The 27,418-nt window shown below is 36.4% G+C and overlaps 1 long non-coding RNA gene across 1 annotated transcript; it reads right to left on the reverse strand.

Moving 5' to 3' along the window:
* Positions 1–16,334: 16,334 nt before the first annotated feature.
* Positions 16,335–25,815, reverse strand: LOC123652585. Its single transcript, XR_006742014.1, has 3 exons — positions 25,801–25,815; positions 23,717–23,720; positions 16,335–16,433 (listed from the first exon to the last, which is right to left on the reverse strand). It is a non-coding gene; the product is annotated as an uncharacterized LOC123652585 (long non-coding RNA).
* Between the last annotated feature and the right edge of the window lie 1,603 nt (positions 25,816–27,418).

The raw sequence follows: 27,418 nt of genomic DNA on the forward strand, positions 1-27,418 counted from the left end.
CAATCCAGGAACCCTCAGGGGATGTTGGAGAGACAGTTTTGGCCAGATCCTGCAGATCAGGCTGAGGGACCACACTGGTGCACAAATTCGTGCTCTGGACCTCTAATGTCTAATAATCCAGTCGCATAAGAATGAAAACAACTGAGAAGAGAACTGTGGAAAATACAGACTCCACAAAATAGTTCAGGCAAATTAGTCAACAAACAAAAGCAACAGCAACTTCCAAGAAGGGAGATGAGAATCCATATTTGTACAATGTATTATCTAAAATGTCCAGTTTTCAACAAAATCTTACAGAACACAAAGAAAAAATGAAGAACACCCCATACAGAGGAACAAAAGAAGTCAATGGAATTAAAGTGGTACACTAGAAAATATCTACTTAACACAAAATATGATAAAAATGAACAGAGTAACAAAAAAAGATATGTGACATATAGAAAATAAGTAGCAAGATGGCAGAGATAAATCCAATCACATCAATAATTGCATTAAGTATAAAAGGATGAAAAAATTAAAAAGGCAGATTCTCATACTGAATTTAAAAATACAATCCAATTATCTTCTGCCTATAAGAGACACACTTTATTTATTTATTTATTTATTTATTTATTTATTTTAAAATACATTTTTATTGATTTCAGAGAGGAAGGGAGAGGGAGAGATAGAAACATCAATGATGAGACATAATAATTGATCGGCTGCCTCCTGCACATCCCCTATGGGGTGGGGGGGAACAAGCCCGCAACCCGGCATGTGCCCTTGACTAGAAACACACCAGGGACCCTTCAGTCCATAGGCCAATGCTCTATCCACTGAGCCAAACCAACCAGCATAAGAGACAAGCTGTAGGTGTAAAGACACAAATATGTTGAAAGTAAAAGGGTAAAAAAGATATACCATGTACACAGCAAACAAAAGAGAACTAAAGTGGCTAGACTAATACCATACAAAAGTAACTTTAAGACAAAATTTACTAAAGATAAGGAGAGACATTCTATAATAAAATGTCAATTCATCAGGAAGCTATCACAATGAGAAGAAATAGATACTTAATAACCCAAAATATATGCAACAAGATCTGATGGAATTAAAAGGGAAATAAACAATTCAAAAGTAAAAGAGACTTCTCAATAACTGATAAACAGAAAAATAGCAAGGATATACAAGATTAGAAAAACACTTCTCAACAAAGATGACCTGACATCTGTAGAATATCCATCAAACAACAGCAGAATACACATTTTCAGGTGTACACAGTACTTTCTCCAGGTTGGATCATCAATGAGCCCATGAAACAAGTCTCAATAAATGTAAAAGAATTGAAATTACACAAAGGATGTTTTCCAACCAAAATATAATTCAATTATAAACCAACAATGGAAGAAAATTTGGGAAATAAACAAATATTTGTAAATTAAATAATATACTTTAAAAATAACCCATGGGTCAAATAGTAAATCACCAGAAACATGTGATATAGTTTAAAATGAACAAGAACCAAAATACAACATATCAAAATGTATGAGATATAGCCAAAGAAGTGCTAAGAAGGAAATTTATAGGTTTGTACATTTGTATTCTATTATAAAAGGAGAGAGAACTGAGACCATTAGTATTAGCTTCCAACTTAATAAATTGGGGAGGGAGGAGGCAGACGAAACAGAAAAGATGAAGAAAGAAGGAAATAATTAGGATGAAATTGGAGATCCTACTCACAGGTATAGACATTTATCTGACAATTGGTTTTCTTTTCCTGTTGACAGAGCCTTAGCCAGCACCACTATCCTGAGGCTTACAGGATACACAGGCATGGAAGTATAGTATGCAACTAGAAGACTCAATTCACAGTGAAAGCGGTATGGGAGTGAACCCATGATAATGGGACCTACTGGTTATATAACATACCACACCATTCAGAACAACCTCAGAGAGTGCTGGAAAGCCTTTCTAAAGGCAAAGCTGAAGCACTAGCACAGGGACAACACTCTGAAATGATGAGATGCCATTGAGAAATACAGTGTATGTATTAAAGAATTCAATATGATGCTATGTGTTCCTTAAGAAGAATACAGAACACAAGGTTCTGAGAACTAAGGAGTGGAAGCAGGAATATTCATATTTAACATTATTCCCAGTGATCAACAGGGGACTTTGTGCTTTCTGTGCCCTCAAGTATGAGCTCTGAAGGATTGTAGGTCCTGTTTCACAAAAAGGGTACACTCTTTCCAGGGGACACAGCAAGGACCCTATTAAACTACAGTCAAAGATAATGGAACTGCATGTCAGAGCTCTGGATTCCTTATGCCAAAGGACCAGCAGGCAAGAAGAGAAGTTGTAGTACCAGCAGGGATAATTGAGCCTTAACAGCAAGAGGTAGGGCTGCTTTTACATAAGGGGTCCATATGGAATGAGGTGTGGAACCCAGGTGATCTACTTGGGTACCCTTACCCCATGGTAACTGCAAATGGACAAGTGAAGAGATGCTAAACTGAGAAGGGTCTAATTTCCAAGGCTTCAGACCATTCAAAAATAAAGGTATAGGTTATACCACCAGTTAAGCCACCAAGATCTGCCGAGGAGACAGGGTGAGGTGAATTTAAAAAATATAGTGGAGAAGGAAAAGGACAAGTACAGTTGTGGCCCCAAGATCAACTGCAAATCTGGGGTTGTAGTTCATCCCACTATTCTGCCTCTTCTGAGTCCCCCCCCCCTCACAAAAATGTACATAGAAACCATGGGACAGCTCTTCCTTATACCCATGAGGAAAAGTAGACCTGTGCAAAGCAATGGAAGGACTTTGGTGATCATAAAAATGTACTATTCAGGTCCCCATCACTAGAGAGTAAAAGTAACTAATAGTCCCAGCTACTATGATCTGAATTCATCACTACTACACTTCCAATGACTGAGAGTAGCAAGCATACTAAGGCAGGCCCATTCTCAGATGATGTAGGCCTCCTTGGGCTATTAAGAAAAACCCTGTGAATGGCTTGAAGAATATTCTAAGTCTCTGATACTCAAAGCACTGTATACATTCACTGCATTGAGTTGAAATGACAAAATATTTTAGGGTGTACAATTTGACCACCTTTAGGAACAACCAGAAACCAGCCCAACATCTTCCTCTCACATAAAGAAAACACCACCACCCCAACACATATATTATTGATTTAAATTCCTCAGAGATGACATGAAAATTACGTAGACATGTTTGTCTTAGATTTAAAATTATAATAATTTCATTTTAGTTATTTTTTTACAATTGTAGATAATTGGCAAATGGTTATGATATAGTAAAAAGAGTAGTAGGCAAAAGGTTAGAAAAAAATTATCCCAGTTCAGTTATTAAGAAGCTATGTGAATTTGGGAAAGGCACATTTGCTCTCTGGGACTTGCTTTCTTCATGTGTAAAACAAGAATGTTGGATTTAATTATCTCTATAACCCCCATTTAGTTCTAAATATGATTCTGTGGGCATTCCATATTCTTCCAGTTCAGCCAATTGAATTACATCACACATACCCTTAAATTACCACAAGGTGTCAGAATATGCTCATCTAACACTTAATAAACAATTCTGCTTGCTCTGCATTAAACTAGAAGACCCATTTTCACATACTTCACACATTTGAAAAACTTTCATAATAACTCTAACAAAGAGGTTAGGCAAGTATTGTCAGTAAAAGTTAACCTTAATAATAGGGAGCAATAGCTTCTACCATCCTTACTTTCTCCCAGACACTACATGCTTATTTTCTCCACTAAGCCTTCAATTATACTATTTTTGTTCCTCAAATTTAAATGTTACCTATCATTCAAAAGTAGCTCTATCTATTTACAATAGCAATAATAATAACCTCTAGAAATAAACTAAAAAAACACATAAGACCTATATGAATACAGCTACAATTACTGAAGAATATATATATATATGTTTATATATAAAGATGAAGATAATTGAAAACATTTACTATAGTGTGGAAAAGTCAGTTCTGCACAAATTACTTTTAATCTAATACATTTTGCCCATTAAACCAGAAAATATCAGTGTAATTATTCATACAGAAGAGAAAATGAACAAAAATAACCTGGATTTTTTAAACCTTTAGAAATTGTTGAGAAAAGATAAAGAAGTTACACATGCCTTATAAAATATTAAAATATTTTAGACTAGTCATTGCAACAGTGAAACAGCATAGGACTAGGAAGACACATCAATGGATCATAGTAGAGTCCAAAAGCAGATCCTGTATAGTACATAGGAATTCAATATATATAAAGATTGGATTTAAAATAAGTGAGAAAAGGATCCACTAAATAGTAGTTGCAGAATCAACTTTACAAATACCAGTAAAATTAACTGAATTCCTAACTACATGTTATAATGATTTCTAAATGAAACTCTCTTTTTTTAAAAAAAAAATTGTATTATACAGTAATAGGAAAGAACAAATACCTTCCTTCTATGTGTTGCATTTTCTTTTTCTGAGAAAGAGCTAACACATACTTCACAGGGCCATTGTGAATGTTAAAAAGGCTGGTGAACAAGTACTGAGTACATGTTAGTAGTATAATAGAATCACAATAAATATTTAGTAATAAATGAATTTTTATTAGACTGAGATAAGCAGGGGTGGAGAAAAACTCACTTGCTCCAAATCACTCAATATACAATATAATGGATCTAGAGTTTATAAATGAGAGATTATTAGAACCCAGGTCATCTGAGTTCCAGTTCAGTTTTTTTGCTATAGAATCTCTCTTTTAAAAGAAATATTAGGATACCATTTAAACACTAATGTTTCATTGAATTTCTACATGACTATAGTATCTGTTCATTTAGAAACTCTTAACTGATGAACTGCTACTGTCAAGTCAATAATATTTTAAAACCAACATGTATTTAACTAAGCATAATATTTATATACAAGTTAAAGGCTATATTATGTTTATTTTTTGAGATATTTTTTATACAGCCCACAGTGAATGCGTGGTGGTGTAGCTCCAAGGGTAGAAACAACTGATCTATGGGAAATGCACTTGTTTATGGCTGCAGAGAAAGCAATGAGTCAAAAGTCTATTGCAACCTGTCAAAGAACAACCTAAGACTTTACAGTCCTATGCCACCTCTCTATAGGGGCCTTAATCCTATGGGAAGACAAAAACCTGATAGTGATTTTGTAAAAGGTGCTACATCTGACAGGTAAAAGTAGCTCTCCTTATGGCATCAGCATGGCAATTTACTCTAATTATCAAAAAAATCAATTCTCATAGATAATTGATTTTAGAAGAAGAGGAATAGGCTCCAAACCTGGAGGGGCATGTTGTGGCTTCTTGGGATTTGCGTCAAGGAGAGATGATAATGGCTGCCACAGGCTGGCTGGGGAAAGGATGAAAACACCATCCAGGAATTTGGGGACAGAGTAGGAGGATGGTAAAGGAAGAAAGTAAGGAAAGGATTGGCATTGCAGGGAAAGAGATGGTGCTAATGCATGATGTGCATTCCAGGAAGATTTCTGTTGTCACAGTCCTCTCAGAGCTGCCTCTTTGAAGCTGCTAAAGTTGTAAGTTATGGTATTATTCTATGTTTAATATGCTTTCACCCAGTAACTTTTATCCATGTCACTTAATGTCTGTACCTGTGTGCTCAGCTGTAAAATACACAAATAACAACTGTTGGCACTACTTTACTATTTGGGAGGTCTCAGTACACCTAGAATATTACACGAATAGAAAGGACTGCTGCTCAAGGCATCTGCCCATCCCGGGTTATGTAGAAACAGGAAATAGAGCCATACCTATTTGTACCCTGCCATAAGATTATGTTTGAGCAGACAAGAAAATTAAAACCCTTCCTGGTTGCATGTAGAAATGTGGGATACCTACATGATAGATGCTGCAGAGAATTCATCCAAGAACCTGCCCTGACATTTCATCACCCCAAATTATGATTGTTTGTGAGGGTCACAAGCAGGCTGACTACAGAAAGAAAAAAACTTCACCTGGGAAGTTTTAGAGAGAAAGGAGGATGCCATTCCCTGGGGTGATATACAAAAGGAAATTCACCTTTTACTTTTACTTTTACTTTTCTTTTCTTCTTCTTCTTCTTCTTCTTCTTCTTCTTCTTCTTCTTCTTCTTCTTCTTCATCTCCTTTCTTTCTTTCTTTCTTTCTTTCTTTCTTTCTTTCTTTCTTTCTTTCTTTCTTTCTTTTTAGAGGCAGCTTTAATATTTATTTATTTTATTAGTGAGATTTGAGTTTCTTCAGGACAAGACCTGTGCATTATTTTTAAATAAATCAGATTATTACAAGTGATCCTCTTCCCCCCGCTCATATCTCCCCTCCACCTGATTCACACCCCACCCCATGCCCTTACCCCTACAACTGCTTTCATCCATAGGTATAAGATTTTGTCCAATCTCTTCCCGTACCCCTCACATCCCCTTTCCCCTGTGAATTGTCAGTCTACTCCCTTTCTATGTCCCTGATTCTATTATATTTATCAATTCATTCTGTTCATCAGATTTTTTAATTCACTTTATTTTTAGATTCACTTGTTGGTAGGTATGTATTTGTTGTCACTTTGTTGTTCATAATTTTTATCTTTACCTTTTTCTTCTTCTTCCTTACTAGTGATACACTAGTGAACTATAATAAAGCCTATAGCTATGAGTATAGATACTTAGAAATAAGTAAGAATAGCTATTTTACTCCCTGTTATTTTCACATACGATGAAGATCCAGAGAGGTATTATTTGGCAGGCGGTATTATTTGAAGGCAGGTGTTACACATGCAGTTATCATAAGCACTCTGAGTAGGATGACCACATGATACAAATTTATGTTTATCCTAATACAGTTTACAAAGTTTTTTTTTTTTCTGACAAATTACACTAACTTTATGGAAATGTAACATTTTGTATGAGTCCGCAGGCCAATGCTCTATCCACTGAGCCAAACCAGCCAGGGTTTACCTTTCACTTTTGTTGAACAGAAATGAGAAATCTCCCACTCATCCAGCTACTTTGCACCTCTGTACTACAAAACATTTCCATCATTTATGATTTTATCTCTACTACTTCTCCTTAGGCCTTGCTTTTACTTGTAAAACCCTCTCATCATAAAACTATTCCAGCACAGATATTATTCTGAACCAATGAGATATTGGAAACATTTCTGACAAAGGTTTTTAAAAAGTTGGGTCTTGGCCAGTGTTGATAAGTGGTTAGATTGTCATCCCACACACCAAAGGGTCTTGGGTTCAATTTCTGCTCAAGGGCTTGTGCCTGCAGGTTTGCTCCCTACTCCAGGTCAGGGAGCTTGTGGGAGGCAACCAACCAATGTGTCTCGCTTACATCGATGTCTGCCCCCCCCCCCCAGTCTCTCTAAAATCAATAGACAAAATATCATCGAGTGAGTATTAATGCCCCCTCCTCCTCATAAAGATCTTGAAAAAAATTGCAACAAAAGGGTAGCATTGTATGTGTGAGAATTTTCAGCCCCAATTTTTGAATTACATTTGTGAAAGGTGTATAGCGGCTCTTAGATGAGACAGGCACAGACCATATACTTCTGGTACCATCTATATCAGTGTTTCCCAAACTTTTGACATATGTGTACCCCTTCTATAATTTTCATAACGCTGAGTACCCCTCGTACTCATGAGAACGTAGAATTAGGTGCAGCTAAGCACAGTGCAGTGCATATCCCCACCAAACTCTTCCCCTACCCCTGGGGGTACGCGTACCACACTTTGGGAAACACTGATCTATATGCACTTACTATCGCAACAGCACTTTCATTTACATTTCTCAACATTGTGGTTAGTTTCCAAGCAGAATGAAATACTCAATAGTGCTCAGAAACAACTCTGCAGCTAGAACAACAGCACTACCTTTTAAAATAGACAGCAGAGGGCAGCAAAGCCTAGTCCACTCATCTACTCCTGGGAAGCCCTGCAGACCCTGTCATTCCCATTGCAAATTTCAGGTTCATTAGCAACCAGACCTCTTTTAAGGAACCACAAGGTAGTTGAGAGACGAATGGTTTCTCCAAGATATAGAGAGCAAACACTAATTGGTTTGGTATTGGTATAATGAGGATGAATAAAGCCATGGCTCTAGTCATTATGCAGTAAACACAAACAACGTAACAGGCTTCAGGAGACATTATTTTCAAAAGAATAGGCTCCTCTCAGAATTGGCCAAGAGCAGGTGATATAAAATAGAAATAAACATAAAGCATATACAGTATATGATATGTATCACACTTGAATAAGAAGACTGCAATTAAGAACAGCCATTTGAAACGATAATTGATCATTTTAAAGTAAATATACCCATGTAACTGAATGCAAATAGCAGACCCACTATACAGCTGACCCCTGGGTGTGAAAAAGAAACAAACAGGAGGTACATTACACCCTATTAATTATTTTCACTGCTACAGTTGTTTGCTATATATTGTAATACAGGTCAAGGGGTTAGTCTGAAGCATCTTCAAATATATTAGTAAATAAATTTGAACAGATTTTAATTTGCTAATGGAAAGGTCTGAGTCAGTTGCAAATAAGAGTGAGGCTACTTTGTCTCCCTCATCAGCATGCAACCAGGATTATCCTCCACATTCATACAAAATGTTACATTTCCATAAAGTGTAGTGTAATTTGTCAGAAAAAAAACCCTCTGTAAACTGTATTAGGATAAACATAAATTTGTATCATGTGGTCATCCTACTCAGAGTGCTTATGATAATTGCATGTGCAACACCTGCCTTCAAATAATAACGCCTGCCAAATAATACCTCTCTGGATCTTCATCGTATGTGAAAATGACAGGGAGTAAAATAGCTATTCTTCTAACTTATTTCTGAGTGTCTATACTCATAGCTGCGGGCTTTATTGTAGTTCACTAGTGTGTCACAGGTTTTGTTTTGTTTTGTACTCTACTGCTCGGCAATTTTAAATACTTAGTTTACCTTATAAATTTATGATTTTTTAGAAAGTTGACATAAAGATAACATGAAAAAATCATTGCTTTCTGTGTAAAAAAGGTCTAGTTTAAAGGGAAATGATTGTTTCAATTTATATATGGTAGAGAATTTAATCTAGTTGTAGTTCATATTTTTCAGTGCCTCCTGCCACCAGCCCCATCATTTATTTGACCCACTGAAAATAATTTCTAAAATTTGTAAGGTTTACATCCAAATAAACAAGAACCAAAAATCTAAAGTGTACTGTGGAAGTAAATTGTAATTCTCTATTCTTATATTCATTCTTCCTCCCCACTTGAACCCCAGGGGTACTGTGCTTCCCTTCTGACCCTCCTCCAGAGCCCAAACACAGCCCTTCAGTCAGGTGGGAATCTCTACCATTGTTACCCAGGTGTGATTGGGAGTTGCCAAGATTTCCATCCCCTCTTTGAAGTAAATCTTTCCCTGGTGCCCCACAGTGCTGGGCAAATCCTGTCAGGTGTCAGGGCAGAGAAAGCAAGCTGGATTGGCTGGTTCCTCAGTTTAACATGGGAGAGACAGGAAGAGGTACTGTAAAAGGATGGAACAGGAAAAGGCTCTCTTTGAACAGATCACTGTAGAGTCTACCTGCCTTGAAGGGGAGAAACTGTTAAGGAAGTCAATAATAGGAGAAATAAACCTGATATGAGAAAATTAGGGTTTATAAAATATGATAATTTAAAAAAATATATTTCATTGATTTTTTTACAGAGAGGAAGAAATAAGGAGAGAAAGTTAAAAACATCAATGAGAGAGAATCATCGATCAGCTGCCTCTTGCACATCCCCTACTGGGGTTGTGCCCGCAACCAAGGTACATGCCCTTGACCAGAATCAAACCTGGGACCTTTCAGTCCGCAGACCGATGCTCTATCCACTGAGCCGAACTGGTTTTGGCTAAAATATGATAATTTAAGGAGTTAAATTGACCGAACAATCTCACAATACTTCTCTCAAACTTTCATTCTTACATTTATATTGATGACTCAATCTACATTTCCAGTCCCAAGCTCTGACACAAATAACTAATAGTTGATTTAATGTTTCGTGATTTTAGAAGTGCTTTAAAGTTTATTGTTGGATTAGATGTTCTTCATAGCCCTGTGAAGTCAGGGTTCAGAAAGATGCAGTGACTTATTTTGAGTTACACAGCAGAGAATCAGGTACCAGCCCAGGCGTTCCAAATCCCAAACTCCGTTCAAGACCCAATGCTGCTTTCCCCCAACCTTAAGTGCCTAAGATCTATGCCATACTCTACACTAGGCATGGGAACAGCCTAGGTGAGTACATGATGCCATTATGAAATATTTCATCACATTTTCCCACACCTTTCTCCCCCTTATCAGGATCCTTGGCTAAGTCCAGGGACAGCTCAGAATGCTAAGGTGGTCTTGACCAAAGAATGACTTCCCACCCCAACCCCCACACCATCCAAATCTGACCCTGTCTCAGCAAGTGGTTTCTTAGGTGAAGAAACCCTATTGTTCACACTCAGGACTTGGTTTGTAAGGTGGGTTGTGGGTGAACAGATGATTATCTGACTGACTCACTTCTCAGGGGCTACAGCACTTTCCAGAGTTGCTTAATATGAAGCTGAAGTGAATTAAACTAATTTGCCCACACAGATAGCACAACAGACCACAAGATACCCTGCTATAAGATCAAAGTAACCTACCTCACATCTCCTCCTCAAAATGAAGAGACAGAGAAATGTAACTTACAGCTCTTTCCAGAATCTACTAGGGTGATGTGAAACTTCTGGACAAGCCACATCACTCAACGGTGTTTTGTTGTCCAAATATTTTTAACAAAACCTGGTAGGAAAAAAGAAAGAAAACATAAGAGGATAATTGTGCTATTTAATAATTGCAACAAAGAGAAAAATTAAATAAGTCTAGGTAACAAAACACTATTCTCCTCGATAAGCACGGGGCCCTTTTATCACTGATTACTCATCTTTTCATCTGTTACTTTATATAAAAATAGACAAACCCATTTTTAACACTCTCAATATCTTTCTGAAACATCATTCTGAAAAAGTAAAATTCCCTTTAAAAATAAATCATTGCAAGCATCAGTAGCAGGAGGTACCTCTGTAGTACTGGGGTCTCCTCAGTGGCAGTCTCTTCTGTTTGCAGATCGTTACTCATACTGTTTCATATTAAAATAACGTGAGGAAATAACTCCCTAGTCAGTATGGGCTGATAGATCTGTTTAAAAGCTGCAGATAATATAGACCCTCTGTTATATTAAGTTCATCATTTGTATCTTTTTGAGCAGTACTTTCCTGTTTTGCTCAGTGCAGTACTTTGGCAACCAGGCAGAAGAAATGGCAGGAAAAAGTGTATATGTGAATCGCTACTAATTTCCCACCCTTTCTTTTGTAATGCAAAAAAAAGAAAACTCCTATTTGGAAACTGGGATGAATGGAAGAGCACCAAAGTCAGTCCCCTTAATTACAATAAATGCCTCAAGGATTATTCAAACATAGATCAAAGTCAGGCACTTTTAATTTCAAATATCTTCCCTTTTTTATGGTGGAGAATAAAATCAAAGCTACAGAAATACTAGCAACTTGTACTCAAAATTCTAAATGTCTGCTAACTGCCTTTTCTGGGAATCTAGTGGTTATTATGAGCTTTGCTAGGCATTCCCACTAAAAAGGTGAAATACTGAAATATATCTAGAAAAAGACACTACATTCAGAGAGCATAGCTGAATTCTTTATAGCTCAGAAAAAGTAAACTTGGCCTTGATCAACTGAAGCCCAGATCATGCCATTCCAGGAGGGAAAGTAAGCAAGCCTGTAAGCAAAATAATTGAGGTAAGTATGGAACTTTTCATCCCTCTTAGTTGCACCTCAACTCTCTACCTCACTTTACATAGATAAATTATGTGACCATTTTAATAACCAGAACTTAAAGTCTTAAATCTCTACTTCATTTTTTTTACTTTATAAAATATGTATTATTTTTTAAATTATTTTTTTCAGTTACACTTTACTTTCAATATTATTTTTTATTAGTTTCAGATGTCCAGAATTCTGGTTAGACAATCATATTTCTAGTGCCCAACTGTCACCATACATAGTTATTACAATTTTATTGAATGTATTTCCTATGCTACACTTTACATCCCAATGACTATTTTGTAACTACCAATCTGTACTTCACAGTATCTTGAATGACTTCAATGATCTCCCTTGCAAAAGTTATTCAAGACAACTTTCAGCCTGGAAAGAAAGAAGAAGAAAACATCATATGATAAATTTGACATCTTGACTGATAGTTTATATTATCCAAAGCCTAAAAAAATTTTCCTCAATTCCTATAAAATTAAAGTTAGCTAAAATGTAAGCCAAATGGATTTTGCCAGTATGTCTACCTAATACAACTCAGCATGTTTGCCTAACACAATTCAGTATAAAAACACAGAGTAGGTTGTAATTAAAAATACTGAACCTAAGCACCCTACGTTCTGCTGCTTTTATTAGGAGGAAAGAAAAAAGCTTAGAGAAATTGATTTCTGGAAAAAGTAATGGGATAAAACATCCTAAAATCAATGTATCAAAATATGCCTGTGCCCACTTTCAATGTACATGTTATCTGCTATTTAAATCTGAAGGGGCATCTTTGCCAACTGTCTCTCCTAATCTAACAACTATCTGCCAAAAAGAAAAAAAGAAAAAAAAAGAAAAGGAAACAAGATATTTAGTGGCAAGGACAAACTCACCAAGGGGCAACTAATACTTCTTCTATTTTATTACAAAAAGTCGCAAGTTGTAGATTTTGCACAATTCCCAGCACTGTAGTTTATCTCTCTCTGATGCTCAGCATTCCAAAAGTGGCAAAGTCCTGACTTATTCTATGAATACCTCCATGTCTTCTATATATTCAGGGATTGGCAAAAGTAGGTTCACAGTTGTGAGTACATGAACTAGTTTATCCTTGTACTATAAGTTAATTACTATAAACCTACTTTTGCCCATCATTGTATTTTAAACATTTAGCCAATTTGATGGCATGCTTACTTTTTAAGGGGAGACAGCACTGTCTGTTCTCTCTTTCTTGAGACTGCTTTAAATTGGGGGAAATATGGGTATATTATTTTGTCAAAATACAAATATTAGGTATAAACTACCTTGTCAACTAAAACCATTAAAAATTATGGTAATTATTTCTACTATATTTTTATCTCTATTAGTACTATTTAAAGAATGAAAAAAATAATACTTGATTGAATAGGCCAGTGTTCAGGATGTCATGGGTTAAAGCAGCATAGCCATGTAACTTCACAGACTGAATAAAGGTACAGAAAAACTCCTTCATGAGGAACAGAATTTCCTCCTGAGAGATTAATGGTGTTATTGAAATAAAATTACTTCAAATAATAACAATAATTACATCAGCACTAGCTACCATTTATTGAGAACAGCTAAAGTTTATTGGATGCTTACCATATGCCAGGTACTGTACTAAGGAATGTGTACATTTAGCCTCTTGCTAACACATAAGGCAGATATTATCATTATCTCTATTTTAAAGATGAAGAAATTGAGGCTTAGTTCTGGCCAGGTAGCTCAGTTAGTCAGAGAGTGGTCCCAATAAGCCAAGGTTGTAGATTTGATACCTGGTCAGGGCACATTCAAAAATCAACCAATCAACGTATAAATAAGTGGAACAAATCATTCTTTCTCTCTATATATCTATCTCTCCTTCCTCTTTTTCTAAAAATTATTTTTTTATAAAAAGAAACTGACACTTAAGTAACATTTCTAAGACCACACATCTGGTAAGTGGTCAAATACAGTGCTTTCTGACTTGTAAAGTATTTCATACATTTAATAAGTATTTCATATCCATCCTGTCAATGCTCATAGCACCTCTATCTCACTGCCTGTTTGAACACTTCTAGGGACACAGAAAAAATAGTGATGCACTTCAGAGCCCCTGAAATATATTGTCTGACACACCTGGACTCAATCCTTCTTTCAGAGTGTATTGGCTATGTGACCTTGGGCAAATGACTCAACCTCTCTGAGATTCATTTTCTTTGCCTGCACAGTTGGTTTCATAGTTCAATCTTGCTTTCTCCACAGTGTCTCTGTTCCTAAGATTATGCACATGAAGGTGTTTTGTTAATTGCAAAGTGGTGAGAATAGAAATTCTCAACATGAGGTATACAAATGGGCCATGAGAAGTTGAACCCCTTGACATTTCCTGCAAACTTGGCTTGTATGTGCACATATGCATATTTTCCTGGGAAGACTGGCCACATTTTTCATCAGATTGCTTCAAATAAGGTTTAAAAACTGCTACAGTATATAAATACTCGTCTTCAGGTGACCAGAGAAGTGTTTCCTGTACTGATACCATTCTGTCTCCCTACAGTTTATTTTTTTTATACCTACTTCATTTTATGCAAGCAACTATGGCAAACAAGCACATTACCATTTCCACATGCCATCCTTCCAAAGACTTAACAGTTTTCTCTCCTCATCTCCACCTCCAAGCCTTAGCCACTTATTCACTCATTTATTCATCCAACAGGTATTAAATGCCAAATTTAAGCATAAACACTTCACTGGGTTCTAGGGATAAAGCAGAGAACAGTAGCACACCATACCTCATTTAACTTGGGAGTCTAGTGGAGAAGACGGATACATTTTGGTCTTAAAAGTGGCAAGAGAGTGTTAGGAATAAATGTAATCCCTACAGATGATCAACATATCTTTTTCATTAAGAGAATGGTGGAATCCTTCTACAACCCAGTAACTTTTCCCCCCAATGTACTTTGTCTAGATGTTCATTTTAAAATAAATCAGAAAAAAAACAGGTGCATTATGATCAGCATAGCAAGCATCATCCCCATAATTACAGATGCTAAACTTCAATTAATACAGCCTAAAATCAAATCACTATATTTTCTAAATCCTAAGGTTCCTTAGTTTTATATATATATATATATGTAAACTCAGGATTTAGAAAATATAGTGATTTGATATATATATCTGCATATACAGGGTGTTCCAAAAATGTATACATACTGTAATAGCTGATAGCTCAGATTTGAAAAATAAATGTATTTTTAAACATTTAAAATGTAATCTTTTTATTTTATATTAGCCCTAAAAGCACTTGAATATTTGTAAATCATAGTAACCATTAACAGAGAGTGATAAAGTCAGCAATCTGTGGAACAAAATAGGTTTTCAATTTTCTTTTTAAACAATGCCTATGGTGTGATATCAAAATTAGAAAATGACATCTTCATTAGGCATGTAATTAATTTACAGTATGTGTTGACTTCTCTATATCACACCAGTTTAACAGAGGGTTAAATCCCAAACACAAAACAACTAAAAGAGTGTAATGCCCGTACCTAATACTTCTTAAAGTGGATTTGGACTAGTCACCACTTCATCACATTCTATTTCATTTTATTGTCTTTTCATGAAAAGGAAATTCTCTCAACTCATTGGTAACATCTCTATACATATAACCTCCTGACTCCAGAGCTATAATTTGGGCTTTGACTGCCACTCCTGCTATTCAACAGTCATCTTCTTTATATGATGAAGAGCATTTTTCTTCAGGTGAGCCTATCTGTAAGAGCCATTTTAGCTTTAGTCAATTCCTGCTGAAGAGATTCATTCTTTTCCATGAGCTGTTCCCAAGTGAAGTTGAAGGAGCACTCAGAAGAGTGAACCAACTGAGAAGGCCAAGGCGCCTCTGGACTTCGTCTGAGTGACTTTAGTGACACTGTGCTGTTTCTTCAGAACATACTTCCCACTGGAAAGCAGAAATGATTCACTTGTGACATTTTCTTTCACATCATTCCCAGTATTAAGCATCTGAGAATCTCTTATATGAAAAGAGCCATCATGCTGAAACCGGTTTGGCTTAGTGCTAGACTGAAGGGTCCCAGGTTTGATTCTGGTCAAGGGCATATACCTGAGTTGCAGGCACATCCCCAGTAGAGGGTGTGCAGGAGGCAGCTGGTCGATGTTTCTCTCTCATCATCGATGTTTCTAGCTCTCTATATCTCTCCCTTCCTCTCTGTAAAAAGTCAATAAAATATATTTTAAAAAAAGAAAAAAGAAAAAAAGAGCCATTGTCATTTCTCTCTACCACAAGATTATCAATGTGAATGGCTAATGGAGCTGGTTCAAACTCATTGTGTTACCATGAGGATTCTCATCTTTTAAATTTATTTTAAAACTTGTATCTTCATTGGCATCACTGTTGAGTATTCATAAGGGAAGATGTAAGAAACTCAGTGCTAAAGTTTTCTATATGGCATTGCAGAAATACTTTTTTTTCCCCTGCAAGCAAAGAGTGTATTACAGCACCAGGCCCACTTTCAAATCTCAGAATAATCTCAGGAGAGGATTTGGAATGAATAACAGCTTTATGATCAGAACCTACTGAAAGTGAAAGATTGGATATGTAATGCTAAAGACTGATATTACCTAACTCCATGGTAGGCAAACTGTGGCTCATGAGCCACATGCAGCTCTTTGGCTCCTGGAGTATGGCTCTTCTACAAAATACCATGGCCTGGGAGAGTCTCTTTAGAAGAATTGGCGTTAGAAGTTTAAGTTTAAAAAAAATTGACTCTCAAGAGAAATTTTAATCATTGTATTGTTGATATTTGGCTCTGTTGACTAATGAGTTTGCCGACCACTGGCCTAACTGATCTGGTGTCACTGGAAGACATTTCTGTATCTTCCCCTCGGATGTGAATTTCCCCATTAACACCAGTAATTTTAAACATCACAACTGAGATCAGGCCATTATGGTTTTTTTGAGCATTTTCTGAATTTATACTGATGGCATCTGGAGAGGTTTCACCATAATTATGTAGGTTTGCAGTGGCATTTGCACTATCTGCTGGGTTTTGATAATTTGTACTTAAATTCTTTCTAATACCTTTTCACAAAAAACTATCACTTCCAGCACTAACAACTGTTCTTCCAATATCATGCTGTCAAGTGAAATGGTATCCAATGAGGTTTGTGAGGAGCTTCTCTTTATGTTCTTACTAGAAGCCTGGTGCATAAAATTCATGCATTCGGGGGAGAGGGCCTCCCTCAGCCTGGCCTGGGCCTTCTTGTAGTCCAGGAGCTCTCAAGGGAAGTCCCGCTGATGGGGAACAGGCCTGAGCCATCAGTTGGACATCCTTAGTGCTGCCACAGAGGAGGGAGAGGCTCCTACCATTGCCGCTGTTCTCGCCACTTAAAGATGACTGTGATTTAAGTGTTCTCACTGTGAGTGCTTCTTCTTTACTGAATTCTAGGTTCTTAGAGAATGAAGCTGTTTCTGGTAGCAAATCTTCAGCTTTAAAAATCAACTTTATGGTTTTGAAAATGAAATGTATTTTATTAAACACTGCCTTTATAATTATTCACAGTGTATGTATACATTTTGGGGGGACACCCTATATTTAATGTGAATCATTTTATCTTTTCAACAGCAATCATTTTAGATCAAGGATGCAAGTTATCAGCAATGAATGGTATCTTGACATGGTGGAAATATGGGAAATGCACAATCTTATCTTATACTCTTGTCTCATATATAGTGAAGTATGAACTCTTTAAAATGTTGGACAAGACCCTCCATAATTGTGCCTCTGCCCATGGCCCCAGTCTCAATTCTTACCATACGCTTACTGTCTTGAGCCCTATGCTCCCGGCCTTTCAATTTGCATTCTGGTGCCAAATGAACAAGTAGTTTCAGTTATATAACAGCTATCTTATTACTATATCTTCCCCCAACTAAACTGCGAGAATGTCCAGGGCACAACTAAGCTCCCTAACTCTAACACATAGCATAGTTCCCCCAATATAAGTGTAGTAACATTTGATGGAATACATTAATTCATGGGCTTCCTATGGGATAAAACCCTGAGCCCTTTTCACATGGGTTGCTAAGTACATCTCTTCCATCCTATACTTGTGCAATTGATTTCAAAATCTACCTCAGATACCACCCTGTCTACAAAGTCTTCCCTAATGATCCCAGTCAGAAAAGATTTCTCTCTCCTCTGAATTCACTCTTGACACTTTCTATGAGGCTTCAACAATAGCTCAGCAAGCAGAAGTAAGTTTCACTAGAATAGCGTTTCTTAGCTGTTCTGTGAACAAGTCACATTGACAAATATTGTATTTTAGACAGTATACTTAAAGTGATTAAACAACTCAAAATAGCCCAATGCATGTGGATGGCAATGGCCTCAAGTGACTATTTGTCTGTATTTAAGAATGCATACACAATTATTGCACACTTATGTAGTTTTTTGTTTAGAACTGTTCACTACCTTGATATTTATGCTCTCTCAAATACTTTTTAGGCCAAATTCTTACATTTCCTAGGTATCACACTATCTTTCCTTGGTGCTGAAATTATGTTCGACCTCTTACTTATACACATGACAAAGGGTACTTCCAACTCCCCACTTATGCAGTTCATGCCTCATTTGGCAGACTTCTCCTAACAGTGTTGAACCTCAGCCATAGCAAAAAAAATCATATGTTGATCAAAATATAATCATGTAGCTGGAAAAAAAAAAAAAAACTTATGATACTCCAGGATGCCGAGGCACTCTGGTTAAGATTCAGTGAGACAGAGAATTTATAGCTAGTTTGAAGAGGAATAATGCCACTGAATTCAACAGGTTTAGAACATGTGCCTTGCTCACACACTTGGGCATGTGCTTCCCAGCTTCCAAAATCATATGCAGTCATGGTATCCCGTGACTGACCTATCTTAATTCTCTGAGTTAAACCCAAGCATCAGGGTGGTCATATGGTAGAAGGAGCCTTAAAGAACCAGTTAGTACTAGCCTGGACTCTCTGGCTCAGAGCATCAGTATTAGTCCCCTCATCTGTTGAGTGACATGATCTTGAAGGGTGTTCCTTGTTTGGACAGAGGAAATGTCAGAGACTTCTGTTGTTCATCTTCTATATTTCCATATCCTAGTGAAAGGCTGGGCCCAAAAACATGCATGATGAATAGATAAATCAGGTGATTTGTGTGTGTGTTTTAAACCTTATTTTGCTTTAAAGAAACATGTGTCTTTGGCATTAACAACTGATCAATTCAATCTTTCTTTGTGAACATGTCAGGGACAAGGGATTCATTCAAGGCCAGCTTAGATTAGTGTAGTTCAGGCCTTATGAAGGACTCACACAGACTCAGCTAATTTGAAATGGTGTCATCTCACCACTGATCAAGGAATCCTTTTATTCTTCAAGGTCACAGCAGAACAGGAAGCTTTCTATGAAAGTCCTGAGTAGACCAATGAAATACCATTTAAAATTGACAAATTCAGAAATCCATGGGTTTGGAAAGGCTGTGAAATAGGGAATTATCTAAAAATGACCAAAGAAATGTTATTTGTGACTTCAATAACCCTAAGTGGGGGTAAAGATAGCATAAAAGAGACTCTAGAAGAACATTGAAGAACAAATTACTCTGGCCCTATTTTCAGCTAAATATCAGCTTAAAGTTATCAGGGAAGAGTTTTAATTTTGTGATAGCTAGAATGGGGCTTTCAGTTTTACTCAAACAAGAAAAATGTTTTGTTTTGTTTTTAAACAAGGTAGAATCATTCAACTTATCTACCTGTCTCTGAAAATAAAGCAAAACAAAACAAAACAAAAAAACAACAACACAGTTCTGGGGTTATTATTTATGGGGACTTCTTATTCAAGGCCAGTGTGCTTGGGCAGGAAGAATAAAATATGCTACCTGATGACCAAGTCACTGAGGAGGCCAGAGACTTGATTCACTTTCTGGCTTTGCCACCCATTGTCCTACACATCCTGACAATGTGACCATGTTCCTTCCTATAGTAGCAATATGAAAATTGATAACTCCTCCCCTAGGTCAAGAGGAGTTTGTAAGATATGACCTTTTATAAGAAAAACACTTAGATTCCCTTTATTTTATTTTATTATATATTTCTATTGATTTCAGAGAGGAAGGGCAAGGGAGAGAAAGATAGAAACATCAATGATAAGAAATAACCATTGATTGGCTGCCTTCTGCATGCCCCACACTGGGGATCAAGCCCGTCACCTGGGCATGTGCCCGGAATGAGAATCAAACCATGACCTCCTGGTAGAAACTCAGCCACTGAGCCACGCTGGCCGGGCCATTTAGATTCCTTTTAGGTGCACGCTTGACAAAAAAGATATGTCCTGAGAATTCTGGTAAAATGAAACAGCAACACCTGCAACTTTACAGATGACCAGTTTCAAATGTAAAATTCTCAAATTCCTGGGAGTGCTTAGTCAGAATGTGGCATGGAGGGGAGCACCAGTCCATTGTTCCCAGACTCCTCCTCTTCTCTTTCCACTCTTACCCAAACTCTCCACTTAAATGAGGATTTTCATGTACTTCATATGTAGACTCTGGCTTGCATGTTCAAACTTCAACTATTATGACCCAACAATCCTAATTCTAGGTAAATTACACATGAGAATCGAAAACATATGTCCACACAAAAAATGTATACATGAATATATATATAGCAGCACTCTTCATAATAGCCAAAAGGTTGAAACAACACACAAATGTCCAACAACTCTTGGTTAGATAAACAAAAATATGGTATATATTGTAGCAATATAATGTAATATTATTCAGCTATTAAAAGGAATGAAGTACTGATGCATGCTACATCATGGATTCATCTTGAAACATGCTAAATGAAAGAAGCCAGCCACAAAAGACCACATGTTGTATGATTCCATTTATGTGAAATATCCAGAATAGCCAAAACTATTGAGACACAAACCAGATCAGTGGTTGGCAGGGATTGGGGGAGAAGACATTAGGAGATGACTATTTAACTAGCATGGGGTTTCCATCTGTGGTGATAAAATAGTTCTGGAACTAGGTAGTGGTGATGGTAGTTTAACATTGTGAATATACTAAATGCTTGTCTTTGTCTCTTTTGGTAGTTATAACAAAACATCTCAGATTCTAGAGGCTAGAAGTTCAAGATTAAGGCATCAGCATGGTTGTCTTTTCCTAAAAGCCCTCTTCTTAGTTCATAGCTTGCATCTTCTCACTGTGCCCTCACATAGTAGAAGGGCCTAGGGACCTCTCCAGAGCTTTTTTGGTAAGGCGCTATTTCAATTCATAGAACTCAATCCTCATGACCTGATCAGCTCCCAAAGACCTCACCCCCAAACCATCATCTTGGGAGATTTAGATTTCAATATTTTGAGGGATACATTCAGACCATAACAATATCACTGTTTTTTTTTCCTTCACTTTAAAATGGTTAAAATAGTAAATTTTCTGTTATTTGTATTTTAACACAATAAAGGAAAATGATCTCAAACTAATTTACACAAAAGTGTTGATGTCCAATAACCAATAACTTACATGTTTAAAATTTTAACATATGGAAAAAGTAGCTAACATTTGACTTTAGAGAATGTTTCTTAGCACTAACACAGTTTTCATCCTCTGGAGCTTTTGATTGTGCTTGACATTAGATGGTTCATTTAAGATGTGGCTTTTATCTTTCTCATATCCCTGTAACTAATACTTTTTTTAAAAAATATGATTGGGCAATCACTAATGAATTATAAGTAAATTATACATACAATGCCCTATTTATCATTTCCTCATGGAGATAATTTATAAGTCCTTGAAAATTTAGTAGATTTAAAAGAAAAATATTATTTCAAATAAATACTTTCTCTGCTCTGGTTTAAAAATAAAGTCCAATATGATTTATGAAATGTTATTTCAGCGAGGTATTGTGATTTCTGAAATAATGAAGTGTAGTACTTGAAAATCACATTTAATTTACTCTGAGGGAAACAAGCTAATGCTGTGTGAGGTTGCTGGGGAAACAGAAAAGCTTCTTTAGGTCAGTGTTGTAGCAGAGAAGTAAGCTGATATTTCACAATTTACTCATGGCCATAGCTCTAAACTCTTTCCTGAATTTTAGCAACATATTCTTAATTTTACATTAAGTATTCACATACCTCTTTAATGTAGTCTTATTTTTTATAGATGATGAAGATTTGTAAAGCCAAAAAGAGAGAGAGAGAGAGAGAGAGAATTTAAGCTGCTCTTTATCACAATCCTTGTACATTTTAAGTTATTTTCCTAAAGCTCAATTCAATAAAAAAAAAAAAAAATTATATCGGGTTTCAGCACTAGAGAAGCTCCTTTTGGGCAATGGAAGCCTATTTATCATTAAACTTTTAGATGAAATAAAATAAGGGCCCTGAGCATACAATCTCTCTAATTATTCAGATAATCCACAAAAGCCCTGATTTATGCTAAATACTTAGCTTTAATTAGCCAGTGGCTACATAAAGGAGGGATGAGTCTTAAGATGAGTGTTGGAAAAAGGACAATGTGACAGGCACTATTAGTTGCTTTCCCAACATCCATTTTCCTCTCCCTTTCTCCTATCAGGCAGAACTACCTCTCACTATAGAAGCTGGATATGCCGGATACCAATATCCGAATATTCTCTTGCACTTAAGAAATTAGTATGTGACTCTCACTTCTTTGGCCAGTGGAACATGAGGGAATTTGGTTAGGGGAAGGTTTTTCTTCATAATTAAAAGAAAAATGAAAATAAATGCCTCCTCTTCCTCTTCCTCTCATGTGTTTTGTTTTGTTTTTCTGCATATGCTATCTGGAGCTGCTGCAGCCATCTTGCAAACAAGAGGGGGAGACATTATAAGACTGAGGATGCTGAGGATGACAGGGCAGAAAGACAGAAGAAAGTCATAGCTCTGATGAGAATACTGAACCACTGCACTAAATAATCCTAAAACCAACCTCATCTGGTTCTGAGATAATAAATTGTCCTCAATGTTTCAGCCACTTTTATTTCTGTATTCTGTTAATTTAGCCAAAAAGATCATATATGTTAAAAACATGATTGACTTTTCCTGTATATTCTCCAGAGTCACCAAATGGAATTTTTCATGAATAAGGACTGCAAATCAAAATGTTAGAGCTTGCGTGTTTAAAAATATATGGAATTTAATGTTGATGGGAGAATCATCTGTGGGATTTGTTTTCCCAAACCACACACATCTTCTCACATCCACACAAGTACATAATAGCTGCTGTCGTGAGATACTTCACTGATGAGAGAGAAAGACTGAGAATGAATCATGATCATCATATCTACTTCCATGCTTTCATTTTACAGATATGGAAATAAAGGTCACCCAAACCAGTCCCTATAAAGAGAAAAAAAATACTGAGTTTTACAGGAGGGAAAGAGCACATCATCACCAAAGGATGGACAAAACCAACTGCACGGACAGGCACTGGACCCAGACACATTAGTTAATGTTCTTCTGAGAATATCTATACACAGAATGCCCCAATGGCGTCCTTTGTCTTCTTATCAAGACCAAACTCCATTGCCTGCCATCCAAGGTCCTTTGCAGCCTGGCTTCTATCTGAAAGTCTTGTTGAAGTTCTCCCTACTCTCACCATTCCCTTGCTCATTAATGTTCCCTGAACATGCCAGGATCACCTAGTCAGCCCCCTCCCCAACATTGAAAGCCCTCAGTTTTTATCTATTAGCTTTCAAAAATCCCATCTATCCTTCAAGGTGTCACATAAACATCATTGCATGTGTCATTTGATGGTGACAGCAACAAATGAGTCCTATAATCTCTCCCTTTACACATGTACAACATAGTACTTTTCTCAAAACTTCAATTAAGTTATAAAAATAAAATGGAAAGGATATTAAGTAAAATGGAGTCAAGTGTAGTTGTTATCAAGTTACCTAATAATATAGCATAACACATTTTATATCTCTCTAATTTTAAGTACATAAAAAAAAGACTCAGAACAAACTGAATTGTTTGGTTATATCGTATAGTCAAAACTTGTAGCCAAATTATAGGGAGGAAATAAAGTGAAAATGGCAGGGCAGCTGAAACTGCGGATTTATATTTTGCCCACTGCCTCATTTTACATATTGGGAAACTGAGGTCAAAAAAGGAAATGCGGTTAACTCTTCATCTAGTGACCTTTACATTTTGTACACAAAGGTGGAATTTAGAAGCTAAAAATAATAGCTATCTACAAATCTTTTAAAAATATATATTTTATTGATTTTTTACAGAGAGGAAGAGAGAGGGATAGAGAATCAGATACATCAACCAGCTGCCTCCTGCACACCCCCACTGGAGATGTGCCCACAACCAAGGTACATGCCCCCAACCGAAATCGAACCTGGGACCTTTCAGTCTGAAGGCCAGCGTTCTATCCACTGAGCCAAACCGGTTTCGGCAGCTATCTACAAATCTTAATACTTGTCACTGCTCCAACTATTTAAACCCATCATGCTAGGGCCAAATGCATTGCATCCCAGAGCCTTGAGCCTTGATTCTTTTTCCTAACCTAATTTTTCCAGGAACTTTCTTATTATCATCTATTCCTCATACTTTAAAAACTATCAGCACCAACATAAAAATAAGACATAATTCTACTGTCAAACAAATAAAATTTCAAGTACAAAACAGTTAATGACAGTGAACAAATGAATATTCATGGGTCTCTAAGTGATTTAAAACTCCAAGCATTATGGGAGCTAACACAAAGTGATGATATTCTGATTTCAGTCTTGAATAGGATACATTTAAATTATACAACTAAAAGTTGTATTGCTTTGCAGAAAATTTGCTCTACTAAGAATCAAGAAATTGATTCATTTCTGGATTCCTGTGTCAGCTCAACTTATGGCTTGTTTATGACTTTAACAGTTCTCCTTTTATAAAAAGAAAAAAGAGGATTGGTCTAGATCGATGTTTACCAAATTAGGCTTTGCAGATTTATTAGGGAAGATGGTTTGTCTGTGATTATTAGAATATTCTAATTTTGTGTTTTCATTTCTATGATTATTTTAAAGTGTCCAAGGTGCATTCTTATAATCAAGGACTGCTATGTTATTTTTCTGCCCACTAATGTTTTTATGTTATCAGTTTAATGAAAGCCAAGTAGAATGTTGTTGTAATTGTTAAAAATCAGACCAAAAAACCTACAAAGGTATACATGTTTAGACAGAAAATGTTTTCCTATCAAACAAAGGCCCTGTATATGACACAGTTGTCTTTTTCAGACCAGTAGAAAGAAGTGGGAGAAGGGAATTATCTCAAGTGTTTTATGTATAACAAGTTATACTTAGTTTATATGTATTATTACTTTAAATATATATATTTATATATGTAAAAATATTACATGTTACATTACACTATTTATTTTATTACATTCTTGTTCTATTAGCATTCTACAAATAATTTAAGTCCACACTGGGATTAGTAAGAATATTTTCCCCTTTAAAAATGCTTTCTACAATACTCAATTGAGAAAAACAGGCTTAAATGATTTATCAGTCCCTTGTGGCTGTGACATCCCATGTATCTATTATAACTGATTCAGAGATCTTATTTATAGAACCCAAGTGAATTATACTAGAGAATTAAACAATATCTAATGAGCATTCTTCCTTTTTGATATGTCACCTAAGAATGACTTTCCTAAATTTTCCAATTAAAGACAATACGTCAAATTAAAAACCAGTATCAAGGGAAATAACTTTGCTATGGACTGTCCAGCTTGCTGGGGTTGGTTGAAATTTCTTTAGCAATCATTTCTGTGGTATTTTTCATGAAGGACAAATGCCTGACACACTGTACCTGGCACAGAAAGCATTAAAGAGGTTGAGAAGGAAGCAAGATGCTTCCCCTCCCTATGTCAACATATGCAATGCTATCTCACAAAGTTTATTTTTGTTAAATGTAAATGAAATACTAAATAGAAACCATTGAAGAAATGATGTTTGCAAATTACTCAGTTATTCATGTGGGCAAGAATGTGTCTTGCTCTTTTCCTCCTCATTCGTCACACAGGGACTCCCCCCTCCAGTCTGACTACATCCTTGAAGAGTAATATTTTTTATAATGTTCTTATAAGTGATTGCTTGCAGCATCTTATAGTCTTATCTCAGCTTTTGCAGCTTCTCATTAATATTCTGTACATATGGAAGAGTTTTCTATATCATTGTCCATTAACAAGGAGAATAATCACTCATTCAGTTATCAAGCCGTCAGCAAAGACCTGGCCTTGCGCCCTTAGTGCAAAGAATCATGGGATATCAAGAAGGTTAAATGTGGTTGACATTATGATAGTTACATTTTTTTAATATAATTAGAGTTCTAAAACCAGGTTGATCAAAGATAAGCAAAGAAGTACTAAAGTCTTTTAGGACTTAGAGACCATATTAGTGATTCTTTACCTCCTAGTAGAATGACAAAAAAAAATATATATGTATTTCAACTGATACATATAAATAAGCATTCTTTTATGGCAAACAAGATAAGGTCATAAGTTAACATATGAATGACATATTATTACAAAAAAAGGCTTTTAAAGAGAATAGAGTTAAGTGATACTAAGAAAATTCAAAATTGAAATGGGAACAATTGGGCATAAGGAAAGAGACATAAAATAGCTCACTGACTGAACAGAGAAGCCAAAGGTACAGAATGTCTCAATTCAAGTTAAAACACACCTTACTGTACCTTTGTGATCATCATTTAGCCATTTAGGCCTTTTCATTTCTGCAATCACAGAATCTCTGTATAGACATTTTATATATCCATATATCCAAACCTATATCTATTCCTATACCTATACGTATCCTATATAATAAAATGCTAATATGCAAATGGACCAAATGGCAGAATGACTGGTCGCTATGATGTGCATTGGGGAAGACACTCAAGCAGGAGCTGCCCCCTGGTAGTCAGTGCGCTCCAACAGGGGGAGTGTTGCTCAGCTGCAAGCAGGGCTCACTGCTGGCAAGCTCAGCAATGGTGGCGGGAGCCTCTCTCACTTCCATGACAGTGCTAAAGGAGTGGGCCTAAACCATCAGTTGGATATCCCCCAAGGGCTCCCAGACTGCAAGAGGGCACAGGCGAGGCTGAGAGACACTCCCCAAGTGCATGAATTTCATGCACTGAGCCTCTAGTGCAAGAGTAGGCCTTTCTTCCCCCAGCTGCCAGCACTGACTTCCCTCTGGCACCCAGGACCCAGGCTTCCTTCACAGCATATTATATATATATATATATATATATATATATATATATATATATATACACACACACACACACACACACACACACACACACAGAGGGAGTCAGAGAGAAACAGAGAGATAGATTCAGAGACAGAGACAGACAGAGACAGATTTATTTCAGTGTCAGCAATACCAGAGGTAGAAAAAAGGCAACCAGACTTTTAGGCATGTATACTTCTAAATAGGTGATGTAATATATTCCGGATGTAGCCAAAAGTCAGATTTTAGAGAAGGATGGTAGTTACTCAATTGTAATTG

The sequence above is a fragment of the Pipistrellus kuhlii genome, unplaced genomic scaffold (assembly GCF_014108245.1).
Source record: "Pipistrellus kuhlii isolate mPipKuh1 unplaced genomic scaffold, mPipKuh1.p scaffold_m20_p_19, whole genome shotgun sequence".
Classification (NCBI taxonomy): Eukaryota; Metazoa; Chordata; class Mammalia; order Chiroptera; family Vespertilionidae; genus Pipistrellus; species Pipistrellus kuhlii.